Raw genomic sequence first — 15,840 nt, 5'->3', positions numbered from 1 at the left:
TTGCCACTGTACCTGCCTCGACCACTTCCTCTGGCAGCTCATGCCCGCGACCCTCTGTCAAAGTTGTTGCCTCTCACATCTCTTTTAAATCTATCCCCTCTTATCTGAACTACCCAACCCTGGAGAAAAGACTATGATTGTCCACCTCATCCATACCCCTTATAAATTTCTTTGAGGTCACCCTTCATTGTCCTACGCTCCAAGGAATAGATTCAGTGTGGTCAACCCCTCTCTCTTAACTTGGGCCCTGAAAACATGCAAAATCCTCGTAAATCTCTTCTGAACCCTCTCCACCTTGACAACGTCTTTACTTTAACAGAGTAACCAAATCTGTACATAAATACTTTAAGAGCAGTGTCACCAACATCATATCTAACTGCAACATAATGTTCCTGCTCCTAAACTAACAACCCTGACTAACATAAACATAAGACCATAAGAAATAGGAGTGGGAGTAGGCCATCCAGCTCATCGAGCCTGCTCTGCCATTCAATAAGATCATGACTGATCTGACCATAGAAACATAGAAAGTAGGTGCAGGACTAGGCCATTCGGCCCTTCAAGCCTGCACCGCCATTCAGTATGATCATGGCTGATAATCCAACTCAGAACCCTGCACCTGCCTTCTCTCCATACCCCGGATCCCTTTAGCCACAAGGGCCATATCTAACTCCCTCTCAAATATAGCCAATGAACTGGCTTCAACTGTTTCCTGTGGCAGAGAATTCCACAGACCATGGACTCATCTCCACCTACCTGCCTTTTCCCCATATAACCCTTAAATCCCCTACTGAGGAAGGGCAGCCTTCTTCACCACCCTGTCTACTCACGCGAATTGTTCACTTGTACTGCTCGGCCCTTCTGTCCCAGAACACTCTTCAGTGCCCTGCCATTCACTGTATAGGTTAGAAGGTCCAAAATGCATCAACTCATACTTAGTTAATTAAAAAAAACATCTGCCACTCCTCAGTCCACTCTCTAACTGATCAAGATCTCCCTGCAATTCAGAGAAGACTACTTCACGAACAAACCATACTTTGTACACTCACATCCGAATAATGTTCATAAATAATGAAGAACGGGCCCCCACCCACCCAGCGGAATTGTCCCTGTCAAAATCTGGGTCCTGACACTGAGGTACCTCCTCTTGCGGCTTACATCGAACAATCCAGTCAGCTAATTATGCCGAAGCACCAGCCCCATGAACAATTCGTTCAAATTATTCACTACGTGTTTTCTTTTTTTTAAAATTAAACCTTCGTTCCAGAAATATTTGACAGGCAGCCGTAAGACAGGCGGCAAAGGCCCCCCTGGCGGCCTGTCCTCACTGGACAAAATCCAACCGAGTAGGCGCTGTGATTGGCTGGCTGCCCCGGGCGTCCGCGGACGCGATTGGTTGGGCGGTCCTGGACCGGAGGAGCGGACGGACTGGTTACCGTGTGCTGGCGATGGGTGGGTGAGTGTAACAGGGTAACTGTGTATGTGGGGGTCGGTAACTCTGGGTGGGTAACAGTGTGTCTGGGGGTCGATAACTCTGGGTGGATAACAGGGTGTCTGGGGGTCAGTAACTCTGGGTGGGTGAGTGTAACAGGGTAACTGTGTATGTGGGGGTCGGTAACTCTGGGTGGGTAACAGTGTGTCTGGGGGTCAGTAACTCTGGGTGGGTGAGTGTAATAGGGTAACTGTGTGTGGGGGTTGGTAACTCTGGGTAGGTAACAGTGTGTCTGGGGGTCGGTAACTGGGTGGGTGAGTGTAACAGGGTAACTGTGTGGGGGTCGGTAACTCTGGGTGGTTGGGTAACAGTGTAACTGTCTGGGGGTCGGTAACTGGGTGGGTGTGTAACAGGGTAACTGTGTCTGGGGGTTGGTAACTCGGTGGGTAACAGGGTAACTGTCTGGGGGTCGGTATCTCTGGGTGGGTGGGTAACAGTGTGTGTGGGGGTCAGTAACTGGGTGGGTGAGTGTAACAGGATAACTGTGTGTGTGTGGGTAACAGTGTAACTGTCTGGGGGTCGGTAACTGGGTGGGTGTGTAACAGGGTAACAGTGTGTCTGGGGGTCGGTAACTCTGGGTGGGTAACAGTGTATCTGGGGGTCGGTAACTGGGTGGGTGGGTAACAGGGTAACTGTGTCTGGGGGTCAGTATCTCTGGGTGGGTGGGTAACAGTGTGTGTGGGGGTCGGCAACTCTGGGTGGGTAACTGGAGGGGTCGGTAACTCTGGGTGGGTAACAGTGTGTGTGGGGGTCGGTAACTCTGGGTGGGTAACTGTGTGTCTGGGGGTCGGTAACTCTGGATGGGTGGGTAACAGGGTAACTGTGTGTCTGGGGGTCGGTATCTCTGGGTGGATGGGTAACAGTGTGGAGGAGTCGGTAACTCTGGGTGGGTAACAGTGTTTGTGGGGGTCGGTAACTCTGGGTGGGTAACAGTGTCTGGAGGGGTCGGTAACTCTGGGTGGGTAACAGTGTGTGTGGGGGTCGGTAACTGGGTGGGTGGGTAACAGTGTGTGGAGGGGTCGGTAGCTCTGGGTGGGTAACAGTGTGTGTGGGGGTCGGTAACTCTGGGTGAGTAACAGTGTATCTGGGAGGAACATTGTGCTGGGCAGCGGCGGAGGTGTAGGTAAAGTTGTCTCAGGGTATGTGGGGTAACTGTGTTTGGGGCAGAAATGTATCTATGTAGCCAACACGGTGACTTGGCTGCTTGGGTTAAGAATTGGCTTGCCCATTAAAGACAGCGGATCGTGGGCGATCGGATTTATTCCGGCTGGAAGTCTGTGACTGGTGGTGTTCTGAACTGGAGTCTCTGCTGCTTGCAATATGCACGTATATAAATAGCCTGCATACGTGGGGTTAGTGAATTTGCAGACGGTGCAAAGATTGGTGATCTTGTAGATGGGAGAAGGCGTTAGTGGTTAGCGCGGCGCGTTTCGGAGTTCAGTTCCGGCACCGTCCTGTAAGGAGTCTCTTTACGTCCTCCCCGTGGAAAGCGGGTCCGCTCGGTTCTCTCCCACAGTCCAAAGATGTTCCGGGTAGGTTAACTGGTCATAAGGTTAGGGTTAAACGGGGTTTGTCGAAGGGCCTGTTCTCGCTAAATAAAATAACAAAGCATACAACGGGATATAGATCAATTGCAGATGGAATTTAATCCGGCCAAATGTGAAGAGATCAAATGCAAAGGATCCTTAACAGTGTTGGTTTATGTAGGGATTTTGGAATCCAAGTCTGCAGCCACACAGGGTAATAAAATGACGTATGTTATACTTGTGTTCATGAGTTGAGATATTTAAATAGAGTCGGAAAATGATACTGCGGCTTTATAAAACTCTAGTTAGGCTGCAATTGGAATATTGTACCCACTTATAGGCTTTGGAGAGAATATAGAACAGGTTTACCAAAATGCTGCTTGGATGGAGGGAATGCGCTTTAAGGTGATGTGGACAAACTTGGACTAGTTTCTCCGAACCTGGGGAGAGATCTGATAAGAGGGTTATAAGATTATGAGAGGCATAAATAAGTAGAAAGTTTGTTATTTTCTTCCTTGGGGACCAGGTGTCTAATAGGGTGTGCATTTAAGGTCAGCAGGGAGGGTTCAAAGGAGATGTGCAGGGTAAGTTTTTTTTACACAGAGAGGTGGTGGGTGTCGGGAATGTACTGCCAGGGTTGGTGGTGGAGGCAAATACAATGGAGGGGTTTAAGAGGCTTTTGGATGGGTACATGAATGTACAGAAAATGGAGGGATATGGACATCATGTCGGCAGAAGGAATTAGTTTGGATTGGCATTAATTTAGTTGGTTTAATGCCACATTGTGGGCCAAAGGATCGGTTCCTGTGCTATACTGTTCGATGTGCTAACATTATGTTGCATGTGTGTGTAATATTGTATCTGGTAACAATGATTGTAGGGGTAATGTGTCTGGAGCAATAACTATCTCTGGGTAGGTAACATCACACATGGTTGTCTGTGACTGTGTGTGTGAGATAGTGATTGTGGGGGTAAGGTGTCTGGAACAATAACTATCCCTGGGTAGGTAACATCACATGCGTGGGTGGGTCAGTGACTGTGTGTGTGTGTGTCTGTATATATACATGTATCAGTGTGTGTATTGGTCTAGATTTAGATTCATTTCAATGTACGAGGGGTGATTGATAAGTTCGTGGCCCAAGGCAGAAGGAGTCAGTTTTACAAAACCTAGCACATTTATTTTTCAACATAGTCCCCTGCTACATTTACACACTTAGTCCAGCGGTCGTGGAGCACACGGATCATGGACCTCCAGGAAGTGTTCACAGCAGGGGTGATTGATAAGTTCGTGGCCCAAGGTAGAAGGAAATGAGTTATTAACTTCAAACTATCTGCATAATCACTCAGAGTTGAACTGTACATGCATGTAACGAGAGCTGTATAACTCATCTCCCTCTGCCTTGGGCCACGAACTTATCAATCACCCCTTGTACATCGAAACGGGCAGTAAAATGCGTCATTTGCATCAACAATCTGCACAGCCTAAGGATGTGTTGGGGGCAGCCCACAAGTGTTGCTACAGACTCCAGTACCAATGTAGCATTCCCATCATGCTGAGCAGTACAGCACAAGGCAACAAACAACAACACAACAGCAAAACAATCCTGTTCCTCCCCACTCACGCAGCATTCCAAACCCAAGACTAGGCCAAATCCAGTGGATTTGGCAGATTTGCAGTCATTGGGCCTCCGATTTCCCCAATGGACTTGCAGACCCAGGTTTTGGCCATCGGGCAAGATTCTTCGATATCGATCATAGAACTCGCCAATGATGATAAATTAAGGTCCCAAGCTCCAAAGTTGTTGATGATGAATAAGGATCCTGAACTCCAGGCCCCAACTCCAGCCTTCGAACCCTAGGCCTTAAACTCTGGTCTCACCGACTCAGATACCTGGGGGGTCACCGGTCCTCGTGCTTCCTGCCCACATGGTCTCTGAACCTGCTGATGACTCGCTGACCTGGGGGGTGACCACTAGCCCTTGGCCTTGCTTGTCTGCCGGTCCTACATCCACGTCGCTGACCTACGAATGTGGAGCATAGAGCAGAGGCATAGACTCTGGCCTGACATCTAACTTACCCATATCCCTGTCCCTAATCACTAAACTGACTCCTGTCTCTCCTCTCTATCCCCAACACCATCCCTACAAACCTAGAAAGCAGCTGAGTCAGGGCCAGAAATTCGACAGAGACCACAGCTCGGCACCATCTTGACCAGAAGAAACATCCCAGAGCTCGTGTGTCCCTTTGTCCATTGAAAGGTCTTCAGCCAGACGCAATAACTCTGCTGTTCTTTCTGCAGACAGTGCCTGACCTTTCCAGTTTTCGTTCCTTTGCTCCCACATTTCTACCTAAAAGCACTGCAGTCACAGTCTGGTGACCCTGTGCATGCGCACTATTTCATTCCTGACATTTATTCAGTAGTTCTATTTAATATCAGAAAATGTATATAATATACAGCCTGAAATTCTTACTCTCCACAGACATTCACAAAACAGAAATCACATTTATTTATTAATTATTTAGCGATACAGCCCTTCAACTCGCACTGCTCAGCAACCCCAATTAACCTTAACCTAATCACGGGACAATTTATAATGACCAGTTAATTGACCTGGTATGTCTTTGGACTGTGGGAGGAAACAAGAGGACCCGGAGAAAACCCATGTAATTCCACAAGCAGGACGTTCAGAGATTCCTTACAGACAGCGCCAGAGTTGAACTCCAAACTACAAAACACCCCAATCTGTAATAGCGTTGCGCTGATCACCACACTGCCATGGGGGTTTGACATGCCAGGTCAGTGATGGTGTCTCAGTGAATCCACTGTACCCCTCCCACCCCTAAATGGCACTGGTGTCTAGCACCACTGTGTGTGAACTGTCCATTCTGACAGTCCTGTTCCCTGGCCGCCTCAGAATGAGCTGTGGCTGTTCTGATTTGCTTTTACGGTTTGTTCCTCCCCACTGGCCGTGGGCAGAGAATGAGGAAGAAAGGTTCCTGGTGTTCCTGGCAGCAGTGAAAGGAAGGTTAACAGACACAACACCCTTTCAGGAGCTGAAGATGGGTGAGGGTGGTTGGCAGAGGGAGTGATCTGATACAGGTGGCTACCCTCTCTAGCAGGGGGTGAAGAGTTTGATTTGGGTACGAAGATCTTAGCCAAACCCTGAAAGGGAATTCCAAAAGTTGTCCTCACAACTGAGGGCCTGACATTCTGAGAACGATGACGCTCGGGAGTGCGTGGAGGTATGGAGGGAGTGAGCTGTGGGGGGGAAAGGGGAGGACGAAGGCTTGTGTTGAGGGGGGAGCGGAACCTGAATTTGAGACTGACAATTCTAAAGTTGAGCTGCTGCTGCTGAGGGAAGAATGTTGGCCAGGGAGCTGAGATGAACAGGAGCGCGGCAGCCACAAGCTGGGCCCAGAGTGAACAGAGGCATGGGGGAGAGCCGGGAAGCTTTTAAGAGGGGGATCAGAATCCGAATCAGGTTTAATATCACCAGCATATGTAATGAAATTCATTAACTATACAAAAGCAGTACAATGAAACGCATGATAAATATAGAGGAAAAAACTGAATTCTGGTAAGTATATGGAGTAGTTCACTTAAAATAAGTAGTGCAAAAAAAAACAGAAATTAAAAAAAGTAGAGAGGTAGTGTTCATGAAATCAGATGTCAGAGGGGAAGAAGCTGTTCCTGAATCACTGAGTGTGTGCTTTCAGGCTTCTGTACCTCCTTCCTGTCTCTGGAGGAGGCTCTTTGGCCCATCACATCTGTGCTGACTGTTGAGTACCCATCTACACTAATCCCATTTCTGGCATTCGACTCGTAAGTAGGCAGTTTTTGAAATATAATTTTCTTTTCCCTATTCCATAAATCTCTTGATTTCCATGGTCTGTTGTTTCCCTTCTCTCACTCCCAGCCCACCAACTTTTCCCAAGCCTGTACAGCTTGGTACATCTATGTATTTTTGAAAGCTATTGAATGAAACAAGTAACAGTATTCTCTCATGCCCCCAAACCCACTCACAGCCACCGCATGTGTGAGTGTGTGTGCGTGTCCTCTCTCTCACTCAATGCTGCCTGACCTGTTGAGCTAACAATGCTGTGGTTGATGTTTCAGCACTGGGCTGTTTGACTTGAGGCCACCTGAGCTCGGCTTTCAGCCAAATAGCTCAATTCGACACCTGATTCTGAGAGTTTCGGAAGATGAAAGTTTATCTGCTGGCGGGAGAGGTCCCACAACATTTGTCACATTTGGTAGATTTCTGGTCCTGCAGTGCAGGTGATCAGGACCTGCTTGTCTTTGAACAGGGAGGCAGCTGGTTAAATGTGGAATCACCTGCACTGGGGCAAAGGCTCCAGTCCTGAAAATTCCAGCAAGGAAACCAGGGATTTGGCCCCTAAACGTAAATGGAGATAAGAAATTAAACTTCCTATTGAAGAGTCTGAAAACACATGGTTGTTTGGGAGCCAGAAGTGACTATTTGCTTCCACTTATTCATGATGTTGGTGTTGCTCGCAAGAGATTCACTGTCTCTCTTGTATCCTTAAGAATGGAAACCTATCAAGTAGAAATGTCAAGCACCAGAGGGCATAGGTTTGAAGTGAGAGGGGTAAAGTATAAAGGCACGCCATTTTCGAACAGAGTGGTGGGTGCCTGTAATGCGCTACCACAGAGGTCATGGAAGCAGGTTTGACAACGATGTTTAAGAAGTGTTTCTGCAGGCACATGAATAAGATATAGACCATGTGGAGGCAAATGGGATTAGTTTGGATTGACATCATTGTCAGCACAGAGATGATGGGCCAAAGGGCCTGTTCCTGCGTTGTGGTGTTCTATATTCTAAGGTATTTGACAATGCCCTGTATGTTAGCCACATGGAATTCTGGACAAGCTAGCTGATTGGATCCAAAATTGGCTTTTGCTGACAGATGAGACAGAGGCCGATGGTGGGAGGATGTCCTTATTGTAAGAAAAAGGCCATTTGGCCCATCAGGTCTGTTCTGCCATCCCATCATGTCTGATTTATTAACCCTTTCAACCTTTTTCTCCTGCCTTCTCCCATAACCTTTGATATCATTACTAATCAAGAACCTGTCAACCTCCACTTTAAATATACCCAATGACTTGGCCTCCACAGTCACCTGTGGCAATGAATTCTACAGATTCACCAACCTCTGGCAAAATAAATTCCTCCTCACCTCTTTTCTAATGGCTGAGGCTGTGCCCTCTGGCCTTAGACTCCCCCACTGTAGGAAATACCCTCTCCATGTCCACTCCATCTAATCCTTTCAATATTTGATAGGTTCCAATGAGATTCCTCCCTCATTCTTCTAAACTCCGGCAAGTACAAGCCCAGAACCATCAAACTCTCTTCATACTTTAACCCTTTCATTCCTGAGATCATTCTTGTGCCTCACCTCTGGATCCTCTCCAATGCCAGCATATCCTTTCTTGGACAACAGGCCCAACACTGTTCATGACAAATGCAGCCTAATACCTTGTAAAGCTTCAGCATTACATTCTTGCTCTTGTAGTATAATCTTCTCGAAATGAATGCTAATGTTGCATTTGCCTTCCTCACCACCGACTCAACCTGCAAGTTAATCTTTAGGGAATTATGGCATGAGGACTCCCAAGTCCCTTTGCACCTCTAATTTCTGAATTTGGTCCCCATTTAGAAAGTAGTCTACACCTTTATTCCTTCTACCAAAGTGCATGATCATACACATACCAACACTATTCCATCTGCCGTTTCTTTGCCCATTCTCCTACTGTCTAAGTCCTGCAGCCTCCCTGCCTCCACAACACTGCCTGCCCCTCCATATACGTTTGTATCATCTGCAAACTTGGCCACAAAGCCATCAATTACATCATCCAAATCATTGACACAAGACATGAAAAGAAGTGGTCCCAACACCAACCCCTGTGGAACACCATTAGACACCTGTAGCCAACCAGAAAAGGCCCCCTTTATTCCCACTCTTTGCCTCCCTCCAATCAGCCAATCATGCTAGTATCTTTCCTGTAATACCTTGGGCTTTTATCTTGGTCATCAGCATTGGGTAGGAAAATGACAGGTGGAACTTATTTCAGACAAAGGCAAAGTGATGTATTTTGGGAAGTGGGATAAGGGGGTAGGATGTATGCAGTACTGGTAAGTCTCTAAGGAATTTTGATGAACAGGGATATTTTGGGGTTGAAGTCCATAGTTTCCTGAAAGTGACCATGTGGGTGGATGGAGTGATGATGAAGGCAAGTGGCACCCTTGCTCTCGTTGGTTGAGTCAGAAATGGACAACTTTACACAAACACACTGGCTTGGCTGTGCTCGTGAGATGTATGTGCTCTGATTGATATTAAAGGCATCCGTTAGTCTTGCGAGACCATGGATCTGCGCCTGGAAAGTCTTCACTCTCCAGGGCGCAGGCCTGGGCAAGGTTGTATGGAAGACTGGCAGTTGCCCATGCTGCAAGTCTCCCCTCTCCACGACACCAGTGTTGTCCAAGGGAAGGGCATTAGGACCCATACAGCTTGGCACCGGTGTCATCGTAGAGCAATGTGTGATTAAGTGCCTTGCTCAAGGACACAACACGTTCCCTCGGGCTGGGGCTCGAACTCACGACCTTCAGGTTGCTAGTCCAATGTCTTAACCACTTGGCCACGTGCCCACTCATGATTTAGAGATAGGGTAACTAATGAGACAGTACTCCAATGTGCCCATACAAAAATGAGAACATCAAACGAGAGGAAACTTAAATTCCTGGGCCATGTCATCAGAAAGGGAGAAATAGAATGCCTTACATTACAAGGCCATATGCCTGGTAAACACGGAAGAGGAAGGCTAAGAAGAAAATATATGGACACTGAAAGAACTAACAGATCTAAGTGTGCGAGATATCATTGACGCTGCGAGGGATCGTTCGATGTGGACAGATGTGATCGCCCAAGCGTATAACATGCAAGGCACATGAAGAAGAAGCTGTTAGCCGCACCCCAGCAAGAACGTGGGACAGAGCGCGGCCAAGATTCACGGGGACAGTGCCTGGGTTGGATAGGCCTGGTTTGCCTTCCATGGAGTGAAGGAGGTCGTGACAGAGAGTGACTTGTTGGAAGAATGTAAGGTTGTGAGAGGCATGGACAGTGAGATGTCGGAAGTCAGAGCAAAGTTTTAAAGTGAGAGGAATTTGAGGGCAATTCTCTTTTTACACAATACAGTCAGATACAATTACTGCATTTAAAAGGCACTTCGATGGACACTCGCTCGCTTTAGGTCGCATCTGGAATTTCCAGTTGGCGGATAATTTCCCTCCACGCCGCTCTGACATATTGGGAAATCATGTTCGTGGCAGGTTACAGCAGTGGTTTGCCTTTGCCTACTGCCGGGTGAGCTTAAAGAGATCACCACCTCTTGCAATGGATGACCAGGACGTCTAAGTGTCTTCCCGTGCTCTTAGCACTCCACCACGCCCGCTGGCCCTGCCTTCTTGACCGTTGGACCATTAATCAGTCTCCTCCGCTCAATCTACCAGGGCCAGACTTCACACGTTGGGACAGGCAGATCCCCTACCTCGCCGAGGGTCAAAGACCCATCGGCTACCCTCACCTGGTTTGGCCTGTGTGCCGAGACGGTTTACCGGGGTGTGGCCGCTGCGCGTGCTACAACTACTTGGAGCCACAGGTGAGAGTTGAGCGCCAGGTGGGGACCAAAGGTGGATGAGCTGCCCTGAAAAGGGCATGGTAGCCCCCTCCCCCCCCCACCAGAGGTGCTACCCCTCCCTGGACACCCCATACACCCCAGATGGACATTAGAGTTAAGTTTATTATGTATTTATTTAGAGATACAGTGCAGTACAGACGCAGTACAACACCCAGCAACCACCTGTTTAATACTAGCTTAATCACAATACAATGTACAATGGCCAATTAACCTGCTAACCTATTATCACTGACGTGCCATATATCTTGAAATGTCATTTTGCCACCGCTGTACAATGCAATACATAAATGGCTGTTATAATAAATAATTAGTACAAAAGCAGAGGAAAGTAGATGAACAATTCAAAAATCTCATAGCGGAGGGGAAGAAGCTATTTCTAAAATATCGAAGGATACATTCCTAATTTAGGCAAATGGAATTTGTCAATGGGCAAAAAGATGGGTTTGGACTAGGTCAGGCTTGATCTGTGTCCCTACGTCTGTGACATGAAATGCACGTGCTGTTGGAATGCTCTGTCACGAAAATCTAAGCAAACTGGTAAATATTAGAAATCTAAAACAAAATCAAAATGTTGGAAGGAGACTGAATCTGTGGGAGGAGGAATAGTCATGTGGGGTGTCTTCAGCCTGAAGTGAGTTCTTCCAGGAATTTCTGTTTGTATTGTTAAAGTTCTCCAGCTCTTGCTGCATGCAGATAGGGAATGGTCCAAAGTTCAAAGTAAGTTTATTTATATACGTCGCCATATCCAATCCTGAGGTTTGTTTTCTTGTGGGTAGACTCAGTAAATAAACATAGAACATAGAATAGTACAGCACATTACAGGCCCTTTGGCCCACAATGTTGTGCCGACCCTCAAACCCAGCCTCCCATATAACCCCCCACCTTAAATTCCTCCATATACCTGTCTAGTAGTCTCTTAAATTTCACTAGTGTATCTGCCTCCACCACTGACTCAGGCAGTGCATTCCACGCACCAACCACTCTCTGAGTAAAAAACCTTCCTCTAATATACCCCTTGAACTTCCCACCCCTTACCTTAAAGCCATGTCCTCTTCTATTGAGCAGTGGTGCCCTGGGGAAGAGGCGCTGGCTATCCACTCTATCTATTTCCTCTTATTATCTTGTACACCTCTATCATGTCTCCTCTCATCCTCCTTCTCTCCAAAGAGTAAAGCCCTAGCTCCCTTAATCTCTGATCATAATGCATACTCTCTAAACCAGGCAGCATCCTGGTAAATCTCCTCTGTACCCTTTCCAATGCTTCCACATCCTTCCTATAGTGAGGTGACCAGAACTGGACACAGTACTCCAAGTGTGGCCTAACCAGAGTTTTATAGAGCTGCATCGTTACATTGCGACTCTTAAACTCTATCCCTCGACTTATGAAAGCTAACACTCCATAAGCTTTCTTAACTACCCTATCCACCTGTGAGGCAACTTTCAGGGATCTGTAGACATGTACCCCCAGATCCCTCTGCTCCTCCACACTGCCAAGTACCCTGCCATTTACTTTGTACTCTGCCTTGGAGTTTGTCCTTCCAAAGTGTACCACTTCACACTTCTCCGGGTTGAACTCCATCTGCCACTTCTCAGCCCACTTCTGCATCCTATCAATGTCTCTCTGCAATCTTCGACAATCCTCTACACTATCTACAACACCACCAACCTTTGTGTCGTCTGCAAACTTGCCAACCCACCCCTCTACCCCCACATCCAGGTTTTTAATAAAAATCACCAAAAGTAGAGGTCCCAGAATAGATCCTTGTGGGACACCACTAGTCACAATCCTCTAAGCTGAATGTACTCCCTCCACCACGACCCTCTGCCTTCTGCAGGCAAGCCAATTCTGAATCCACCTGGCCAAACTTCCCTGGATCCCATGCCTTCTGACTTTCTGAATAAGCCTACCATGTGGAACCTTGTCAAATGCCTTACTAAAATCCATATAGATCACATCCACTGCACTACCCTCATCTATATGCCTGGTCACCTCCTCAAAGAACTCTATCAGGCTTGTTCGACACGATCTGCCCTTCACAAAGCCATGCTGACGGTCCCTGATCAGACCATGACTCTCTAAATGCCCAGAGATCCTATCTGTAAGAATCTTTTCCAACAGCTTTCCCACCACAGACGTAAGGTTCACTGGTCTATAATTGCCCAGACTATCCCTACTACCTTGTTTGAACAAGGGGACAACATTCGCCTCCCTCCAATCCTCCGGTACCATTTCCGTGGACAACGAGGACGTAAAAATCCTAGCCAGAGGCTCAGCAATCTCTTCCCTCGCCTAGTGCAGCAGCCTGGGGAATATTCCATCAGGCCCCAGGGACTTACCCGTCCTAATGTATTTTAACAACTCCAACACCTCCTCTCTCTTAATATCAACATGCTCCAGAACATCAACCTGACTCATATTGTCCTCACCATCCAAGAACCTTTATAGAATCACTGAAAGACTGCATCCAACAGGGTGGGCAAACAAGGAATGTGCAACAAACTGCAAATACAAAGGAGAAAAAAGTAATAATTACACATAAATAACTAATAAACATCAAGAACATGACATGACAGGTCCTTGATAGTGAGTCCATAGAGATTGTGGGAACAGTTCAGTGATGGCATGAGTGAAGTTGAAGAAGTTAATCGCCACTGGTTGATGGTTGAGAGGTAATAGCTGTTCCTGAGCCTGGTGATATGAGTCCTAAGACTCTTGTTCCACCTTCCTAATGGCAGCAGTGAGACGAGAGCGTGACCCGGTTCACTATTCAAGGATCAATAAATGTCTGTTCTCTTTCTCGTTATTGCTTCCAGATTTAACTATGTTTGGACTGAGGGTAATGAGGACTGGGGGTGAGGTGGTCCTGGTAAAAATCCAAGCAGTAAGCAGTTTAGTGGAAAGTAATGCTGTCCCTATTTTAGCAGTTGCATCTTGCCTCACTCTGATTAATTAGGTGGTAATTAACTGGCTTTGGTTGGCTCTGCCTTGTGTGAATAAGTTTGTCTGGACTAGTACCACATTGTCATATATGTTATGAATTAGTAACATGAAGTATTAGCTCCAGGGTAAATCTTGGCAAACTTCCACTGCCACAGAGGAGATTTACAAGGATGTTGCCTGGATGGGAGGACGTACCTTATGACAGGGGTCCCTAACCTTTTTTGCATCGCGGACCGATTTAATATTGACAATGTTCTTGCGGACCGGCCGACTGGGGGTGGGGGTAGGGTTGCCAACTTTCTCACTGTTTACCCGGAGAAAGCCTACCATGATGATGAAGCCTTGCGCGGGCACTTGTGTACGCGTACATGCCATACGCATGCGTGTACGTGCCAATTTTTTTTTCTACAAATCAGTTTTAGCGATTCTTCAGTGAAACTACACTGTACATACATTATTTCTACTTTATATAGGCTGTGTATTTATCATCTCATTCCTGATTTTACTATATGTTAGTGTTATTTGAGGTTTTATGTGTTATTTGGTATGATTTGGTAGGTTATTTTTTGGGTCTCTGAACGCTCAAAAATTTTTCCCATATAAATTAATGATAATTGCTTCTTCGCTTTACGTCATTTCAGCACGAAAGGTTTCATAGGAACGCTCTACCTTTACGGGAGAAATACAGGACAAGGACGGTCCCGTATGGGACAAACCAATTTAGCCCAATATAGAAACATAGAAAATAGGTGCAGGAGTAGGCCATTCAGCCCTTCGAGCCTGCACCGCCTTCAGTACGATCATGTCTGATAATCCAACTCAGAACCCTATACCTGCCTTCTCTCCATACCCCTGATCCCTTTAGCCACAAGGGCCGTATCTAACTCCCTCTTAAACATAGCCAATGAACTGGCCTCAACTGTTTCCTGTGGCAGAGAATTCCACAGATTCACCACTCTCTGTGTGAAGAAGTTTTTTCTCATCTCTGTCCTAAAAGGCTTCCCCTTTATCCTCAAACTGTGACCCCTCCTTCTGGACTTCCCCAACATCGGGAACAATCTTCCTGCATCTAGCCTGTCCAATCCCTTTAGAATTTTATGTGTTTCAATCAGATCCCCCCTCAATCTTCTAAATTCCAGAGAGTATAAGCCTAGTCGATCCAGTCTCTCATCATATGAAAGTCCTGCCACCCCAGGAACCATTCTGGTGAACCTTCTTTGTACCCCCTCTATGGCAAGAATGTCTTTCCTCAGATTAAGGGACCAAAACTGCACACAATGCTCCAGGTGTGGTCTCACCAAGGCCTTGTACAACTGCAGTAGTACCTCCCTGCTCCTGTCCTCGAATCCTCTTGCTATGAATGCCAGCATACCATTCGCCTTTTTCACCGCCTGCTGTACCTGCATGCCCACTTTCAATGACTGGTGTACAATGACACCCAGGTCTCGTTGCACCTCCCCTTTTCCTAATTGGCCACCATTCAGCTAATAAATCTGTTTTCCTGTTCTTGTTACCAAAGTGAATAACCTCACATTTATATGGGATGTCCCAGCTAATACGGGACAGTTGGCAACCCTGGGGGGAGGGGTGTTAATCACAACTGGAATATAAGTGATAAGTCAACTAAAAGTCACTTATAAGTGGCTAATACACTCGATTTCGTTTCTAAAAGGGTTTATCTAATGAATTTAATATTAAACACACAGTGCATATTTTCCTCCCATGAATATAGTGATAAGACAATTATAAGTCACTTATAAGTCAATAGCATCATAACATTTTAAGTAACATTTGGATATTAAACACAGCATATATTTTCCTCGTATGAATATATAAACTCATTGCAACACACTAATATCGCTGGATCAGCGGGAGCCCTGAGCGTGTTTCCCTGCAACAAGACGGTCCCATCGAGGGGTGATGGGAGACAGCGATACTCGAAGGGGGTTCCTTATGTCCAGTTTTCCAGTTTATTCCGCAATTTAGTTTTCGTTGCATTCATTGCAGAAAACCCTGCTTCGCAGAGGTATGTTGGAAATGGAAGCAATGTTTTCAGTGCTTCCGTGGCTATCTCAGGATATTCAGCCTTGACTTTGATCCAGAATGCCAGCAGAGATGTTATGTCAAACATTCTTTTCAGCCCGCCGTCATTTGCAAGCTCGAG

At 46.6% G+C, this 15,840-nt stretch overlaps 1 protein-coding gene across 4 annotated transcripts in view; it reads left to right on the top strand.

The window, feature by feature from the left end:
• The first annotated feature begins 1,360 nt into the window (after positions 1-1,360).
• LOC134353969 (GTPase HRas-like) overlaps positions 1,361-15,840 on the top strand; it is a 45,497-nt gene continuing 31,017 nt past the window's right edge. For 2 of the 4 annotated variants that reach the window (XM_063062578.1, XM_063062575.1), the window contains exon 1: positions 1,361-1,456. The gene's annotated coding sequence lies outside the window, so the exon portion shown is untranslated. Of the gene's footprint in view, positions 1,457-2,880; positions 3,025-15,840 lie in introns of those variants that run through there. The other 2 variants (XM_063062577.1, XM_063062576.1) reach the window with 2 other exon arrangements.

The sequence above is a fragment of the Mobula hypostoma genome, chromosome 11 (genome assembly GCF_963921235.1).
Source record: "Mobula hypostoma chromosome 11, sMobHyp1.1, whole genome shotgun sequence".
Taxonomy (NCBI): Eukaryota; Metazoa; Chordata; class Chondrichthyes; order Myliobatiformes; family Myliobatidae; genus Mobula; species Mobula hypostoma.
The sequence above is the reverse complement of the archived record's forward strand: the minus strand, read 5'-3'. Positions and strand labels throughout refer to the sequence as shown.